This window comes from Podarcis cretensis (assembly GCF_951804945.1).
Source record: "Podarcis cretensis genome assembly, chromosome: 14".
NCBI classification, from domain to species: Eukaryota; Metazoa; Chordata; class Lepidosauria; order Squamata; family Lacertidae; genus Podarcis; species Podarcis cretensis.
The window spans coordinates 51,733,189-51,749,711 of record NC_137183.1 but is presented as its reverse complement, the minus strand read 5'-3'; the positions used below and the strand labels follow the sequence as shown (position 1 = coordinate 51,749,711).

Sequence of the window (16,523 nt, the reverse complement as noted above, 5' to 3'; positions counted from 1 at the left end):
ATCTGGGCAAACCAGATTGAATTGCTTATTATCTTAAGAGACTCACATGAGTCTGCAACCAGCTTTCTGCTTCGTAAAGGGGGAATGGACTCTGCTAAGTGAAGATACTTGCTAGTGCAAGTTAGGAAGGATAATATTAATCAATATATCCTCTCCTGCTACCCACAACATTCCCACACTCTTGTCCATCATCCTGCCATCACAGTGACCAACCAGAGGTCCCAAGGGAAAACCCACAAGCAGAACCAAGGCAGTAGAGCAACTCTCTCTTCCCAGGTGTCAAAAAAGTCATTTATGTACACCACTACAGTGGCCCATGTTTTGTTAGCCTAAAAATGGAAAACGAGCAAGGTCCCAACCAAAGAAGAATGGCAGCTTAAACTGTTGGAATATGCGCAGCTTGTGGATCTAACTCATAGAATAAGAGAACAAGAAGAACATTCGTTTAAAGAAGATTGGAAAATGTTTATGGCATATATGGGGGATAATTGTGTACACTTGAAAACGTCGGCAGCATTAAGATAAATTCAACAGTGTAAATAAGTTTTGACAGAAGAAATAATGGAATACTGAATGGTTTAGTTTGTGTAAAATATGCAGGGATTTATGCTATGCAAAATGAACCGTGGAAAGAGAAGAAGGGAAGTCATGGATATTTTAAGGTTGTCTAAATGAATATTCTAATTTGTACAACAGAAAATTTAATAAAAATTATATATATGAAAGAGAGCAACTCTCCCCTGCTGCAGTTCCCAGGAACTGGTACCCAGTAGCATTATAGCCCCTAGTTATGGATGCAGAGAGTAGTCATCATGACTAGTAGCCATTGATAGCCCTCTCCCCGCATGGATTTTCACTTTTTGAAATATGGCAACCCCTATTGGTGGTGTCCTTTACTGCCTCCTGTGGGAGTGAGTTCTGTAGTTTAGCTATGTGCTGCAATGCCTCTATAGGCATTGCAAAAGTCCCGGGCCCTAAGGAAATCAGATTATCCTCCACCAGGGCCAGGGCCTTCTCGGTGATGGCTCCGACCTGGTGGAATGCTCTGTCCCATGAGACCAGGGCCCTGCAAGCTTTAACTTCCTTCTGCAGGGCCTGTAAGACAGAGCTATTCCACCTGGCCTTTAATTTGAATTCAGCCTGATCTTTTATTTCTCTTCCTTCCCTCCCTCTCCCCTTTTTATGAAGATTACCTGCTCTGGGATCCCACAGCTAATTCTCCCCTGGTCTCCTCGCTGGCCCAAATAGAACTAATTTAGCCAGTTTGCCCTGGTGATCATCTAATGTTTATTGGATGGATCCCCCCCCCCCCAAATTGATTTTTTAATTCTGAATTTATTGTTATTCATGTTTTATACTGTATTTTATGCTGTTTTTTGTTGCATCAATTAAGTGTTTTAAACTTGTTGTTAGCCGCCTTGAGCCCAGTTTTCTGAACCGGGAAGGGCGGGTATAAATAAAAAAGTCTTATTATTATTATTATTATATCACAGAAGCAAAGAATTGAAGAGTTGGAAGGAACCCAAAGGGTTGTCTAGTCTGAGCGCCTGGAATGCAGGTATCCCATCTAAGTGGTGTCAAGGATAGCTATTGTGGTAAGCTTTGGGTGTCGTTGGACTACAGTTCCCATCAGCCACAGACAGAAAGGTCAGGGATGATGGGAGTTGTAGTCCAGCAACATCTGGAGGGTCTCACACTGGCCGCATCATAACTCTGAATGTTTGCCCGTTTTTATAAAACACCCCTCAATGTGATGCATGTCTACTCGGAAGTGAGCTCTGCCAAGTTCAGCAGGACTTACACTCAAGTACCGTATTTTTTGTTCTATAAGACTCACTTTTTCCCTCCTAAAAAGTAAGGGGAAATGTGTGTACGTCTTATGGAGCGAATGCAGGCTGCACAGCTATCCAAGAAGCCAGAACAGCAAGAGGGATTGCTGCTTTCACTGCGCAGCGATCCTTCTTGCTGTTCTGGCTTCTGAGATTCAGAATATTTTTTTCTTGTTTTCCTCCTCCAAAAACTAGGTGCATCTTGTGGTCTGGTGCGTCTTATAGAGTGAAAAATACGGTGAGTGTTTTTAGGATTGCATACTCAAGTTAAAGCAGGCAACTTTTGAAATTCCATTCATTATGCCATTTACATTTCTTTATACACCAAAGGGTTCCTAAAGTGGCTAACAAGTAAAACAGCTGAAACAAAAAAGAAGAAAAGAAATCCAGCCGTTGCATTAAAACTTTTATAACACCTGACCACAAACAGCAGTAGGTGTTAAAATGATAATCGGAACCAGCAAAACGAAAGGAATAAGGTATCAAAATACCACATCAAATGCTTTGGAAAATGTAGAGAGATCTTCTCCTGGCATCAAAAAGAGAAATATTTCCTCACCAGAGGGGCCTACCCTTGGAGGGTCTTTCAGAGCTGGGGTACCACCACCTCTCAGATCACCCCCCCTCCAACATTTCTATATAAACACATAGAACAAAATATGAGCCTGGTGTATCAGGCCAGTGTCCCATCTAGACCAGTATCCTGCTCTCATGGTAATTAACCAGATGCTTGTAGGAAACATGGAAGCAGGATTCGAACACAAGAGCAACACTGTGGTTTCCAGCAATGGCATCCAGAAGAAATACAGCTTCCAGTTGTGGAGGCAGAACAGAGCCACCCTGGCTAGCAGCCATTAAGAGCCTCATCGCCCATGAATTTGTCCAATACTATTATAAAGCCACCCAGATTGGTGGCCATCACTGCCTCCTGTAATGTCCAATACAACGTAACACATGTCCAATATAATAAATCTGGCACAACACATATCCAACACACGTTCTCCATCACCTCCCACTCTTTGGGTATTTTGGGAGCTGCAGTCCCTTCTCTTTCACTTGTACTCTCGTGCAAAGGGTTTATCTCAGCTCAAGGAATTCTAAACGACTCCATCTGCCAGCACCAGCAGGCATCCTTGACAGCCTTGCAGGTTATGTACCACAAGCGAAACATGCAACAAAATGTTGCAGCATGGGGGTGCCCATGTTCAGGGAGCTATTTACTTTTTTATTTTTTTAAAAAAACCCAACACCATTTCTATACTGCTTAACATATATAAAATACAGTGGTATCTCTGGTTGCGAACAGGATCCGTTCCAGAGCCCCGTTCGCAACATGAGCAGAATGCAACCCGCGTCTGCGCGTGTCGCGATTCGCCACTTCTGCGCATGCGCGTGACATCATTTTGAGCGTCTGCGCATGGGCGAGCGGCGAAACCCAGAAGTAACCCTTTCCGGTACTTCAACCTGAAAAGATTTAACCTAAAGCAAATGCAACAAGAAGTATGACTGTGTATCTAAGTAGTATACAGAAAACCTGAGCAACAACAATGTAACGAACAGCAAATATTACAAAACTACAGTTAACATAAAAACACACTGCATTAATATGCTAATGCCTTCTTCCAGGAAATTGCATCCCATTCCCCCTCCATTCCTGTTAACAGCCCCTTTTTGCCATCTCCCTCTGGCCCTGGGCTCTGAGAAAGGGCCAAGCGATGGGGTGTGTGTGTGTGTGTCCTTCTTCTCAAGGTGGCAAGGAGATTTCCTGCCCTACTGACACCATTTGCCATGGTGGCTAGAAATGAATTAAAAACACACACACACACACACACACACACACACACACCCTTAAAAAATGTAAAGTCCTCTCTAGCTGCTCTGGCAAACCCTAGTGCTGGTGCAAGGGGTACCTAGCCACCTCCTGTGCAATGCCTGTCTTCGAGAAGAAGGACCCCGCTAGCCCCTCCCCTGACAACTGGAGAAAGGGGCGCAGGAACTGTAGCGATGGAGGAACCTGGCTCTAATTGATATCTCATAGCCTTCATTGGCGTTCACTTCATTGACCATCGAGTGGATTTCCTTCTGTTTGCGCGTTCGACCTCAAACGACGGCAGGGACTCTTGCTCTGAATGATTTCCACCTTCCTTCTCTACTGAAGAAGAGTTTGGATTTGATATCCTGCTTTATCACTACCCGAAGGAGTCTCAAAGCGGCTAACATTCTCCTTTCCCTTCCTCCCCCACAACAGACACTCTGTGAGGTGAGTGGGGCTGAGAGACTTCAGAGAAGTGCAACTGGCCCAAGGTCACCCAGCAGCTGCATGTGGAGGAGCGGAGACGCGAACCCGGTTCACCAGATTATGAATCTAGCGCTCTTAACCACTACACCACACTGGCTCTCACTAATACTGCAAAAACACACCTCCTTAACATGCACACGCTCTACAGAAATGGTTACATAAATTGCTTTGCAATGTATATATTTCCATATTCATTGGTGTGTAATGCTGGGGACGAACCTCTTCACCCTAGCTCTGCAAACTTGAGGTGCATATTTTAGGACGCACCCTATGTTTGTAATCTTGAGTTGTTTTATGCTGTTTTTTAATAATTGTGTCTTAATATTAATGATGTTTTTAAATTGCTGTAACCAGCTCTGGGACCTTAGGGTGAATTCTAATAATGATGATGATAATAGTAATAATAATTGCTGCTCTCCTAACCGGTGCCTCACTGGTTTTCATTTTTCTGAAGGGCTCTTCGTTGACTTTGTTTGCAAGGCTCTATGCACTAAGGCTACAACTCTAACCATGTTTTCTCAGAAGTAAATCCTCCTGGATTCAATAAGGCTTACTCCCAAGTAAATGGAGTAAGGACTGCAGTCTCATGCCTCTTCTGACAGTAAATAAAACAAAAAGAAAACACAGTGAAATTCGTACTGTTCGTTTCACAAGGAAATTAGAGCATTATGTTTCAGCAGAAACATGCATACAATCATTTTCTGGGGGGAAATGTGCATTTATGAAATAATGCGTTGAAATGGCATATGGTGGGAGTATTTCATACAGTCCAGGACACAAAGAATAAGATATCGTCGGGATGCTAAATTGCCCTTCCCTAGTGCCTGTGTGAGGGCAAAGAGACAGGATGACAAGTTTATACCAAACTGTGAAATCAAGCTACCTTTATAAGCTGAAGTCCTAACCACATTCACATGAGAGCAAGTCCCACTAAATTAAATGGGACTTACTTCTAAGCAGACATGGTTAGAATTGCAGCCGTGCATAGCTTTGTGATGGGCCATCAACCACCTCCTTAATGTGCCACAAAACTCTGCTGTTTTTGCTGCTGAAGGCTAGCAGGGCATTCAACAGCTTTGAAAGGGAACATGCAGAAAAGGCAACTGATGTATAAATATCTGTTGATGGCTGAGACTGCACATGAGTTGTGAGATACGTATTTTTTAAAAATACGTCTATTTCTGCATTTGCAGACAATGAAACAGGGGGAAAGTTTTGTGCAAAATAAACCAATTGCAGCAGAATGAAAGTGCAAAGGAATGTTGGAACAGACTGTGGCATGTTCATCCATCCTTAATTGACATACAACCAAACTGACACAAAAAAGGGCTAATGGAGGAAGAGATTTGGCTCTGTTCATGTTTTTTGATGAACCCTTTGACGCAGCTGGGTTGAATGTGCAGGGTGACAGGAAACGAGAGAGCTTCCCGTTTCTCATCAAATGCAACCAATTTAATCTTCGGCTCACAACAATTTGCTGGTGTGACGTGTCAACTCACCAAGTGTGTGTTTCGTCTGTCCAACAAAAACTTACAAGTCTTTTTCTTCTGCCACCATCCATCATTCCAAATTAAATTGCACGCTTTGCAGCCTGCAAAATTAATGTCATCAACAAGGGCTTGGATCTTCTCAATGGGCACAGTTTACTCAATCAGCAGAACTTCGGGTTTTGTGGTTGTGGAATTAGGAGGGGAAGTTGCACAACGTCAAGGCATGCTTGGTCCATGTGGGACGCAGCTTTACGCCTCTCGTTACATGTTGCCAAATATGCAAATGCTGCACCTGGCATGGATTAATTCCTTCCTGATGCTCACGAGGAATCATCAGCTTATGACCGACAGCTCTGATTATTCTTATCTGAGCCTGCATAACAGTAACTACACCTTGGGCACCAAATCCTTTGCAGGCCTCTTTACAGTCAAGCTATAGTTAGCCAGCTCTCTGCATCAGTGGAGTCCATATACTGGCTGGGCTGACTGTTACAGGGTTGCCGGGTCAAGAAATCCCCAGATCTTGGGATTTCAGGGACCAAACCTCAGATCTAGGGACAGCTCCTGGCGATGAGATGGGGTGGACCCCAGGCATATCACAGGAGTTGGGTCCTGGAAGATCTATGCAATAGTTTGCAGAGATGGGGGTTAATTGGGAGAGGGAGAGGGAGTGTTTGCAATAATTTGCAAAGATGGACATTAACTGGAAGAGGCAAAGAAGGACAAGAGGAGGGCTGACTGTTCTCCCACTGGATGATCTATATAATAATTTTCAAGGACGGAGGTTAATTGGGAGAGGGAGCAGAGGAAGGCACACCCCTCCAGAAAGTCTATGTGATAATTTGAACCTGGGTACTGCTGGGCTGAAGCTTGCAAGCTGCACACATAGTCTTCTTAACTTATATTTTAAAGGTGTCCTCTCACCCACCTGGAGATTCAAGTCCTTCTCCTACTCCCTGGGGGGCACCAGGCAAACACCGAGATTTCAGGTCAGCCCAACATAGCTTCTGCGATGTAGAAGGCTCCTGTTCCTTCAGACCACCCCCAGGGACCATATTGTTATAAGTTTGAGAGGGGTGAGTCTGAAACACTACCAAACCCTGGGCCCCTTCCAAACCTGTGATGCTGTGAGGTTAGAATCTATATAGGAAATCTGCCAGACCAGTTTCTTAAGGCAATGGTCTTAGCTCACCAATTGGGTGCTGCCATTTGCATCGGTAAGAGGTTGCGCCGTTTCCAAGGAGACGAATGTGGTAACCCCCACCCCCACCTCATCAGAAGCAGTATCATCTTGTAAGGGAGAAGAACGACAGCCAGAGTTTTGGGTGTGAGAAGCTGGAGAGATAGATGCTTGTCATGCTCTGTGCTAGACCCAAGAGCTGTGATTCAATGCCTCCCTGGAAACTTAATGGGGAAGCAAAATCTTTTGAGGTATTCATGCCGTGAGCCCCTCCATCCTGTGCTTAGGGGTGGAGGAAGGGGGTGCGGTGGGGGTGGACCGCCCCGGGTGTCACCACTGAGGGGGTGACAAAATGCCGGGCGGCACTCACTGCGGGGCCTGCAACGCGCCTAAGCCACATGTCTCTCCTGGGAGTGACGCAGTGGCTTGGATGCCCGCTGGTCCACCTGCCACCTCCCAGTGTGGTGCCAGTTTGGTGTAGTGGTTAAGAGCGGTAGACTCGTAATCTGGTGAACTGGGTTCGCTTCCCTGCTCCTCCACATGCAGCTGCTGGGTGACCTTGGGCTAGTCACACTTCTTTGTTTTGTTTTTTATAATAATATTTATTGAATTTTTAACAAAAAAGAGTTACAAAATAGTAACACACAAAAGAAAAATACAAAACCCAAAATTTAACATAAGAAGAAAAAATAAAAACTAAAAATCCCTCTTTATAAAGTCTTACAATCATTTAATTATTTTTGTGACTTCCTCACACCTCCCTTTTTTGTATTCCATTTAAAAATTTGTTCAGCAAATTCATACCCTCTTGATTTACCCTTAATTATTTATCCTCACATATTCTAACTTCAAATTTTCATCTAATATCAATCCCTTCTTGCATATTCTTATTTTACCTTATTACTAGAACCTAGTCACACTTCTTTGAAGTCTCTCAGCCCCACTCACCTCACAGAGTGTTTGTTGTGGGGGAGGAAGGGAAAGGAGAATGTTAGTCGCTTTGAGACTCCTTCGGGTAGTGATAAAGTGGGATATCAAATCCAAAATCATCTTCTTTTCCCCCTCAGCTGTAGGGCAGCTGAGTGGGAGGAGGCAGGCAGGCTCCTCAGAGGCCCCATGGAGTGTCCTGCCCCAACTGGCCCCACCCCACAGGCGGCTGGCCCCGTCCCTAGGCGCCCGATTGGCTTGCTCTGCCGCTGCCTGTGCTCAGGTTGCATATATGTGTAAATAAAACCATATATCCTAAAGACACCACCATCTCCATTGACTTTCATGCCAAGGAAACCAAACTCTGTATAAAGCACAGGGACCCTGGAGTCTCTCGCTGCTCAGAAATTGGGGTTGCAATATCTCCCAATATGTTGGAAGAGTATGAGCATCAAAGGCACACTGCAAATACAGTGGGACCTCGGTTTTTGTACGTAATCTGTTCCGGAAGTCCATTCGAGTTCCGAAACGTTTGAAAATCAAAAACTGAAAGCGGAAGCCTCGAAACGGAATCCTCAATACGGAAAACTCAAAACAGAAGCCGTGTTTCACTTCTGAGGTGTGTTTGAAAACCAAGGCACTTACTTCCGGCTTTTCAGTGTTCGAATTCTGAAACATTCAATTATGACTATGGAGACATTTGAAAACTGAGGTACCACTGAATATTTTGAACAAATAAACGGGGGGGGGGGAATGCTGTTCTTTTCCTCAAAGGGAGATTTTGTGAGCAGCTAGCCACTCTTGATTTCTTGGCCCAGCAGGACTGACTGTATCCTGGCAGATAAAAAGGAGGAGGAGGAGAAGGAGGTGGTGGATGGTGGAGGAAACAGATGAGCCTGGTGCCATTCATCATAATTAACAATTGTGCTATGAGTGAAATGAATCCATTTCTTCTCTTTGCACATGCCTGTCCAAAAAGACAGATCCCAAAACTGCTCCGCTTAATAATTGTCAAAACACATGCCACCCCCCCACCCTCCCGGCACCATTCGTCATGCCGAGACACAGCTCGGATCTCCTGGTTGTCACAAGATCTATTTTACATCCACTGGTAACTCAATGATAGACTCTTGCAGCACTCAATTGAAGGAGCCCTGTGGGAATCTTTCATCTCAATGTCGGTGAGATGCAGGAACATAAACGCAGATAACAAAACTGTCTTTTGTCCTTTCCATCCTGGACAGGCTTGTCTTGACGCTGAAGCCTACAATTCACCTTCATCTAGAGAAGACGACAGACTTTCTCTGCCGTCTCTTGTCAGTCTGAAGGTGCTACGAAGGAAGCGACTCCTGGGGCCCTGGGAGGTGCACTGACTGCCCTCCCTTGATAATAGGCCACAACGTTTCTGCCTCAAAACCCAGTTGAGGAAGCCAATTGATTGCATGAATTTTAATCAATTGATTAAGCCATCACATTTGCATATATTTGCACGAGAGTGAAAACAGCCGTCAAGAACGGGAATAACAGGCTTAAGATCAGGGGCAGAGAAACCATTCTCAGCCCAAGAATTGCATCCTTCCAAGAGCAAACTTATGGGAGCAGCGTCCTAGTGGGGGAAGGGGCCAGAGGCAAAATTCGCATAGCAACAGATGTGACTCTTGCCTTGGTATGGAAGGCTGTGTTCCAACCACGCAGAAGTCAGTGGTTTCTACACATTAAACACACACACCCCTCTGTTCAAGCAAGCAAGAGAGGATCACAGCTCAAGGCCACAGTAAAAAGGTAAAGGGACCCCTGACCATTAGGTCCAGTCATGGCCGACTCTGAGGTTGCGGCGCTCATCTCGCTTTATTGGCCGAGGGAGCCGGCATACAGCTTCTGGGTCATGTGGCCAGCATGACTAAGCCGCTTCTGGCGAACCAAAGCAGCGCACAGAAACGCCGTTTTACCTTCCCACCAGAGCGGTACCTATTTATCTACTTGCACTTTGACGTGCTTTCGAACTGCTAGGTTGGTAGAAGCAGGGACCGAGCAATGGGAGCTCACCCCGTCGTGGGGATTCGAACTGCCAACCTTCTGATCGGCAAGTCCTAGGCTCTGTGGTTTAACCCACAGCACACAGAGGCGAAGCAAGGTGGGGGCAGTGGAGGCGGCTCGCCCCAGGTGCCATCCCTGAGGGGGGTGACATTGCCATGGGTGGCGCCCCCGGGACGCTCCCTGCCACTGGCACACCCCCTTTGGATGTGCACTGACGCCGACATACCCCCCTGGGATGCACGCTGGCACACACCCCAGGATACACGCCGCCGCTAGCTCCTCCTCTGCCCATTCCTATGGGCGCTGCATGGTGACCCCATCCTTAGCCCCTATGGGCGCAACACCCCAGGGTGCCTGAGAGGCTTCCTTCGCCACTGCAGGTAAATGCAAACAAGGAAGTTCCGGTCCCATGTAGGGCATTGCCTGGGGACAGCCTAAAGGTAGCTCCTTCTCGCACTATTCGCTTGTAGCGCTGGGCGAATCCTCTACACTTTAGTCACTATTTCATGCCCTAAACATCACCCAAGATTCACTATGTTCTGTATGTTCTGGTTTTATAGTTTATTAATAGTAATAAACAGCCGATGAGTCTCAAGCTCTCATTGAGTTAGGCACTTCCCCCACATATGAAGACAGGTTCTGTTGGTATTAGTGGACAAGACCAAGAGTGGATCCAGAAGGCGATTTCTGCATGTGCTGTAGAGGGAAGAGAGGGGCAGATGGGGCTCATCCACCTGGGAAGATCGCCCATCAGGGAGAAGGAAAACTCAGATCCTAACCATCTTCTACCTTGCAGGGTATCTTTTGGAGAAGAAAGGGGCCAGTGTTCAGGGTGAACGATAGGGGTGAAGATGCTCCTTCAGGTATACAGCGCCAAGGATAAAGAGATGCGTCTTCGGCTTACTCCAGAAACTGCATAATGAAGGTGCCCGACACACCTCTGTGAGGAGGGAGCTTCACACTTAGGGGCCACCACAGAGAATGCCCTCTCTCAGGTTGCCCACCCTGAGCCTCTTGACGGAAGAGGAACCACCGAGAGGGCCCCTCTGGCAATCTCAGCCCCCAAGAGGTACTTCCCCAAGAGTGAAGAAGACGATACTTCAGAAATTTGGGGCCTGAGTCATCAGGGCTTTAAACACTAATGTGAGCACCTTGAATTGGGCCAGAAAATGTGCAGACAACCAGTGCAGCTGTTTTGAAACAAGGGTTATACAAGCTCTAAATGGAACCCCAACCAGAAAGCTGGCGTTTTAACGATTTTACTGCACACCATCTTGACTGCTTGTATGAGGTGGCTGTTTATAAATGTTCTCATTAAAAAGTTAATACAAATTTGCTTTCTGTCCTTTTTTTTTTAGGACAGAGGCAATGGAGATGACGAACAATTGCTTCGGGAACATGGTTGTGGTCTTTGAACTTAGTATTTTCCCCCTCAAAAGACAGAGCCCTGAACAAAGCTTCATTGCAATTCAGCTGTTATCCTTCTAAAACCCAAAATGCTCTAGCAAAGCGAAAACTACTCCCTCCTTAAAAAAAAAAAAAAAAGTAGCATCCTTGCATTCCTGAGGAGTAATGGAAATAATCGCTTTATCCAGTGGTGCCACTGCCTAGAGGATTTTGTTTCCACTAAAATGGTCCTCTTTGTCCTTATGAAAAGCATATTTTGAATAACAACGGTACGAAAAAATTGCAGACTGCCAGAAAGAGACGCACTTGACTCTGTACATCCATTCAAAAGTTCTCTCCTTTTCTCTCCCTCCTCCCCCCCCCCCCCCCGCCAAATTCTTCTTTTCCTTTCCAACAGTGGAAGCATGAAACCCCGCACAATGGTCACGAGAAAAGGAGTCGTCCCTAGGCCTTAAGACACAACATGTCGCTTTAGCAGGGAACTGCGCTAGAGTGAACACCAGTCTTAGGGCGCAGAATTATCACGGCCTCGGTCCAGTATACCTGAAGGAGCGTCTCCACCCCCATCATTCTGCCCGGATGCTGAGGTCCAGCGCCAAGGGCCTTCTGGCGGTTCCCTCATTGCGAGAAGCAAAGCTACAGGGAACCAGGCAGAGGGCCTTCTCGGTAGTGGCGCCCGCCCTGTGGAACGCCCTTCCAGCAGATGTCAAAGTGATAAACAACTACCTGACATTCAGAAGACATCTTAAGGCAGCCCTGTTCAGGGAAGTTTTTAACGTGTGATATTTTACTGTATTTTTGGTTTCTATGGAAGCCGCCCAGAGTGGCTGGGGAGGCCCAGCCAGATGGGCGGGGTGTAAATAAATTATTATTATTATTATTATTATTATTATTATTATTATTATTATTATTATTATTATTATATTGCCTGGCCCAGAAAAATGGAGCAAGCTGTTTCCAATGGAAGAGTTGTGCATGAGCCTTGCAATTCAAGCTGGGACTGAAGATTTCACAGCAAAGGTACCCATGAACTACCACATTTCCTATCCAGTACTTCTCCGTGTATAGTGGTACCTCGGGTTACAAACGCTTCGGGTTACAAACTCCGCTAACCCGGAAGTAGTACCTTGGGTTGTGAACTTTGCCCCAGGATGGAAATGGAAATTGTGCGCTGGCGGCGCGGCAGAAGTAGGAGGCCCCATTAGCGAAAGGTTAAGAATGGTTTCGGGTTAAGAATGGACCTCCGGAACGAATTAAGTTCATAAACCAAGGCACCACAGTATAAGACTAGGGAACCGTGAGTTGTCTTATACAATGGGTAGTTGCCAGGGGTGACGTGGGATTGGTTGATGCCAGAAGCCGGAGATGTTCGGCAGCGTATCATTGGTGTCTGCAGTAAGGGGTGGTGTTGATTGGGTGTTGCTGCAGCAACTGGGCGGGCAATTGGCTGCTCCTGCCGGCGAGGGAACAGGCGTTAGGAGGTGTTCCATCCCTTAAAAAAAGCTCAACAACTCTGGGCAATCTCCCCCCCCCCATTTTCTTAATTTTTAGTCCCCCAAAACAGGGGGTGTCTTATACATGGGGGCATGGTAAGTCGAAAGGACATCATTTAAAGGACCGCAGTCTCTAAGCCAAGGATGGCAGTGGCTGATGGGAACTGGAGTTCAACAATATCTGGGAGCCCTAGAGGTGATGGGTTCAGATTTTATTTCAGGGCTATTTCACCCACACAGGTCGACCACCTGATGCTGGCAAAAGCTAGGAATGACTCGCCTTGTGTGACAGAACTGCCACCTTGCCCTTGGGTCCGTTTAAGGAACATGTTGTATGCATTTTTGCCATTCAGAGCAACAGATCACCAGCGGAACAGTCGCAACACAGATTTCCCAGTACCAGCAACAACAACAACAAAACCCCAGATCATGCCTCGACTGCTGTCTATATCTCCAGACGTATGTTGAGACGCAAACTGCCGTTTCCATTCTGAACCATTGTCAAAGGCCATTTGTATTCCCCGCCTGGGAAGACAAAACAAACAGACCTCCCAGCGCTGTGTGCGGGTTCCTTTCAATGTGTGTTTTATCAGAAAAAGCTTCTCTCCCTCCCCAGCCTCTGACTGAGCTTTGTGTCTCACGCCTCTCCCCATAGACTTGACTGAAAAGGTCACCTCTTACTTTGGTGCCGGAGACTCTGACATCCGAAAGCAGCCGCCAAATTGATGTTCCCCAGCGGAAGTCATGGATTTTGCCTTCTCATCATCTGTGTGTTGCTGGCAGGCACAATGGACTCAGGGTTTCTGAAGGTCTTCGAAGGACCTGGTCATCAAAGGTGGCCTTTGAACTGCAAAAAAGGAACAGCGACCAAAAGAGAAGGTTAACATCTGGTCAAGGGAGGGAGGGGGAAAAAGACCTGTGGAAATAGCAGACCTGGCATTTCAAACAGACGGTCGATTCGAAGGACAATGGTCAAGAGTGTACTCCAATGCCAGCAACATCAAGGACCACATGAATGGTTTTGTCTGGTCAGCTGAACCAGGTGGGGGTAGCTGATGGGTCTCAAACCCTTGGTGAGTTAGAGACTTCTCCCTACATGTGAAGACAGGATCTAGCGGATTAAGCAGATGAGACTAACAGTGGGTCCAATGGTAAAGAAGGTGGTTTCTGCACATGTTGTGTAGAGCAGTGTTTCCCAACCTTGTGCCTCCAGCTGTTTTTGGACTACAATTCCCATCATCCCTTGCCACTGGTCTTGCTAGTCAGGGATGATGGGAGTTGTAGTTCAAAAACAGCTGGAGGCACAAGGTTGGGAAACACTGGTGTAGAGGGATGTGAGGGGCAGATGGGGCTCATAAACTTAGGAAGGTAGACCATCTAAGAGAAGGAAAACTCTGATCCTAAATCTCTGCAGCCTTGCGGGGTATCTTTGGGAGAAGCAAAAGGCTAAGGGTAGGCAACCTAAGGCCCAGGGGCCGGATCCGGTCCAATCGCCTTCTCAATCCGGCCTGTGGACGGTCCGGGAATCAGTGTGTTTTTACATGAGTAGAATGTGTCCTTTTATTTAAAATGCATCTCTGGGTTATTTGCGAGGCATAGGAATTTGTTCATATATTTTTTTCAAAATATAGTCTGGCCCCCCACATGGTCTGAGGGACGGTGGACCGGCCCACGGCTGAAAAAGGTTGCTGACCCCTGGAGTAAACCCTACACAAATCTGGAGCAGAGTCTCTAAGGAGATTGGATGGCGCCTTGTATGCCTCCTTCTGGCAATTCCTGCAGCTCAGCTGGTGCCAAACGTCTTGCCCTGCTTTCCTTTGGACCACATCAGTGAGGCCAAGATGGGGGTCTTGTCACCTGGCCAGGACCTCCAGACACACTGCCCAAGTTTGCGCCCCCGGAAGGTTACTTTGGTGCTGCTAACACAGTGGTTTGACTTCACCCTAGTAGACACACCCCGTTGTCTCTCTAGACCAGTGTTCCCCAAACTTGGGTCTCCAGCTGTTTTTGAACTGCAACTCCCATCATCCCTAGCTAGCAGGACCAGTGGTCAAGGGTAATGGGAACTGTAGTCCAAAAACAGCTGGAGATCCAAGTTTGGGAAACACTTCTCTAGACAGACATAAACCAACAACAATTAGGTATACATGTGTATATTAGGTATACATGTATACAGTGCACACAAGTTAGACTGCACACTGAAACCCTGACAAAATTTTGTGAGGACTCTTATGAAAAATGTGTGATCTTATGCAGAAGCGTCCACCCCTGGAGTCTACATGTAAATATCATTAGCATTTCCTTTGTTCTGCAATGACAAACTGGGAGGGGGGACCCAGCCCCCTCCTCAAATGCATTTCAAAAGGAAGATGTAGCCATTTTGGTATGCAGGTGCCCTTCACATCTGGTGTACTCTGCATGAATTTTGCACTCAGATACCTCCATCTTGGCGTGGCCTTAACCCTCCTGCACATTAGGCAATTTTATTATCTTCAAAATCCATATCTACACATTTCAGATGTATTGGGCAAAAATCCTATTAAGGACAACAAGATTAGAAAAGGCCATTATGATCTAGTGCTGGATGGTTCCACAAAGAGAGTAATATGCAGCCCCCAAGGTGAATGCCAGAGAAGATGGAGAGACCAAAAGGATGGGGGTCAGCACATCAAAGGAGGCAGGTCGGGGGCTGGAGAGACGTTAATGAGTCCGCGAGCAAATATTAACAAAGAGAATGTCGGCTTGAGAACATCTCTCGGGCAGTTCGCAAGAGGTATCTGGAGAGAGAATTGGCTACAGCATAATCAATCAGATAGATGGGTTCCTCAAGGTTTCATGGGAAAGCGAGAGATGCTCAGGATGAGGTCTGACATCTGTGCTAGAAAGAGAAGAACACACGGCAACAATTCCTTAGGGAAAACCAAGGTGCAGCCAGGTGACAGTGAGATACTGCAATTCAGACACCTGATGGCTGGCTCAGTTGTAAGATGGTAATTAGGATCGAGCTGAAAGTACTCACAGGTGTTGTTGAGGTGTTGGCTTTCTGGTAAACATCTCAAGCAGTTCCAATAAACGCCTCCCTTATCTGATGGCTTTTTCTAGACCTTTGTTTGCTTTTTATTGGCCTTGCCCTTGCTTGTCTTCACTGTCCATTCCTCTCGCTTGCCTCCAGTGACTTCTGATTGGCTAGGCTGCATGTGATCCTTGATTGGGCTGGACCACCCATGGGGAAGCCCTATGGGGAAATGGCACTCAAGCCAACTCCTAAATATTTTTGTCTCCTCAAGAGAACTACACCTGGGGGATTGGGGGTCTTGGAGGGAGAGTGTTTTTAGTGCCAGATTTAGGGTGGCACTGTGGGTTAAACCACAGAGCTTGGAATTGCCAATCAGAAGGCCGGCGGTTCGAATCCCCGCGACGGGGTGAGCTCCCGTTGCTCGGTCCCTGCTCCTGCCAACCTAGCAGTTCGAAAGCACACCAGTGCAAGTAGATAAATAGGTACCGCTCTGGCAGGAAGGTAAACAGCGTTTCCGTGCGCTGCTCTGGTTCCCCAGAAGCAGCTTAGTCATGCTGGCCACATGATCTGGAAGCTGTACGCAGGCTCCCTCGGCCAATAAGATGAGTGCCGCAACCCCAGAGTTGGCCACAACTGGGCCTAATGGTCAGGGGTCCCTTTACCCTTTACCTTTTTAGGCAGCTGAGGGGCTGCAAAACTGGGAAGCTTCATAAATGAGAAGCTTCACTTGGGGGTGCCAATTTTTGGCTTCTCATAGGTTGCCATCTTTTGAAAGATTACCAAAGCACACCCCTGGTGTTTGGGGTACAGGGGAGAGCTGGAGGAGTGGGAAGTCCAGAGTTCTT

General features: G+C 46.7%; 1 protein-coding gene across 4 annotated transcripts in view; it reads right to left on the bottom strand.

The window, feature by feature from the left end:
• The window catches only part of ELFN1 (extracellular leucine rich repeat and fibronectin type III domain containing 1), a 267,561-nt gene that overhangs the window by 102,756 nt on the left and 148,282 nt on the right, over window positions 1-16,523 (bottom strand). For all 4 annotated transcript variants that reach the window (XM_079953771.1, XM_079953769.1, XM_079953772.1 and 1 more), the window contains exon 3: window positions 13,344-13,509. The gene's annotated coding sequence lies outside the window, so the exon portion shown is untranslated. The remainder of the gene's footprint in view (window positions 1-13,343; window positions 13,510-16,523) is intronic.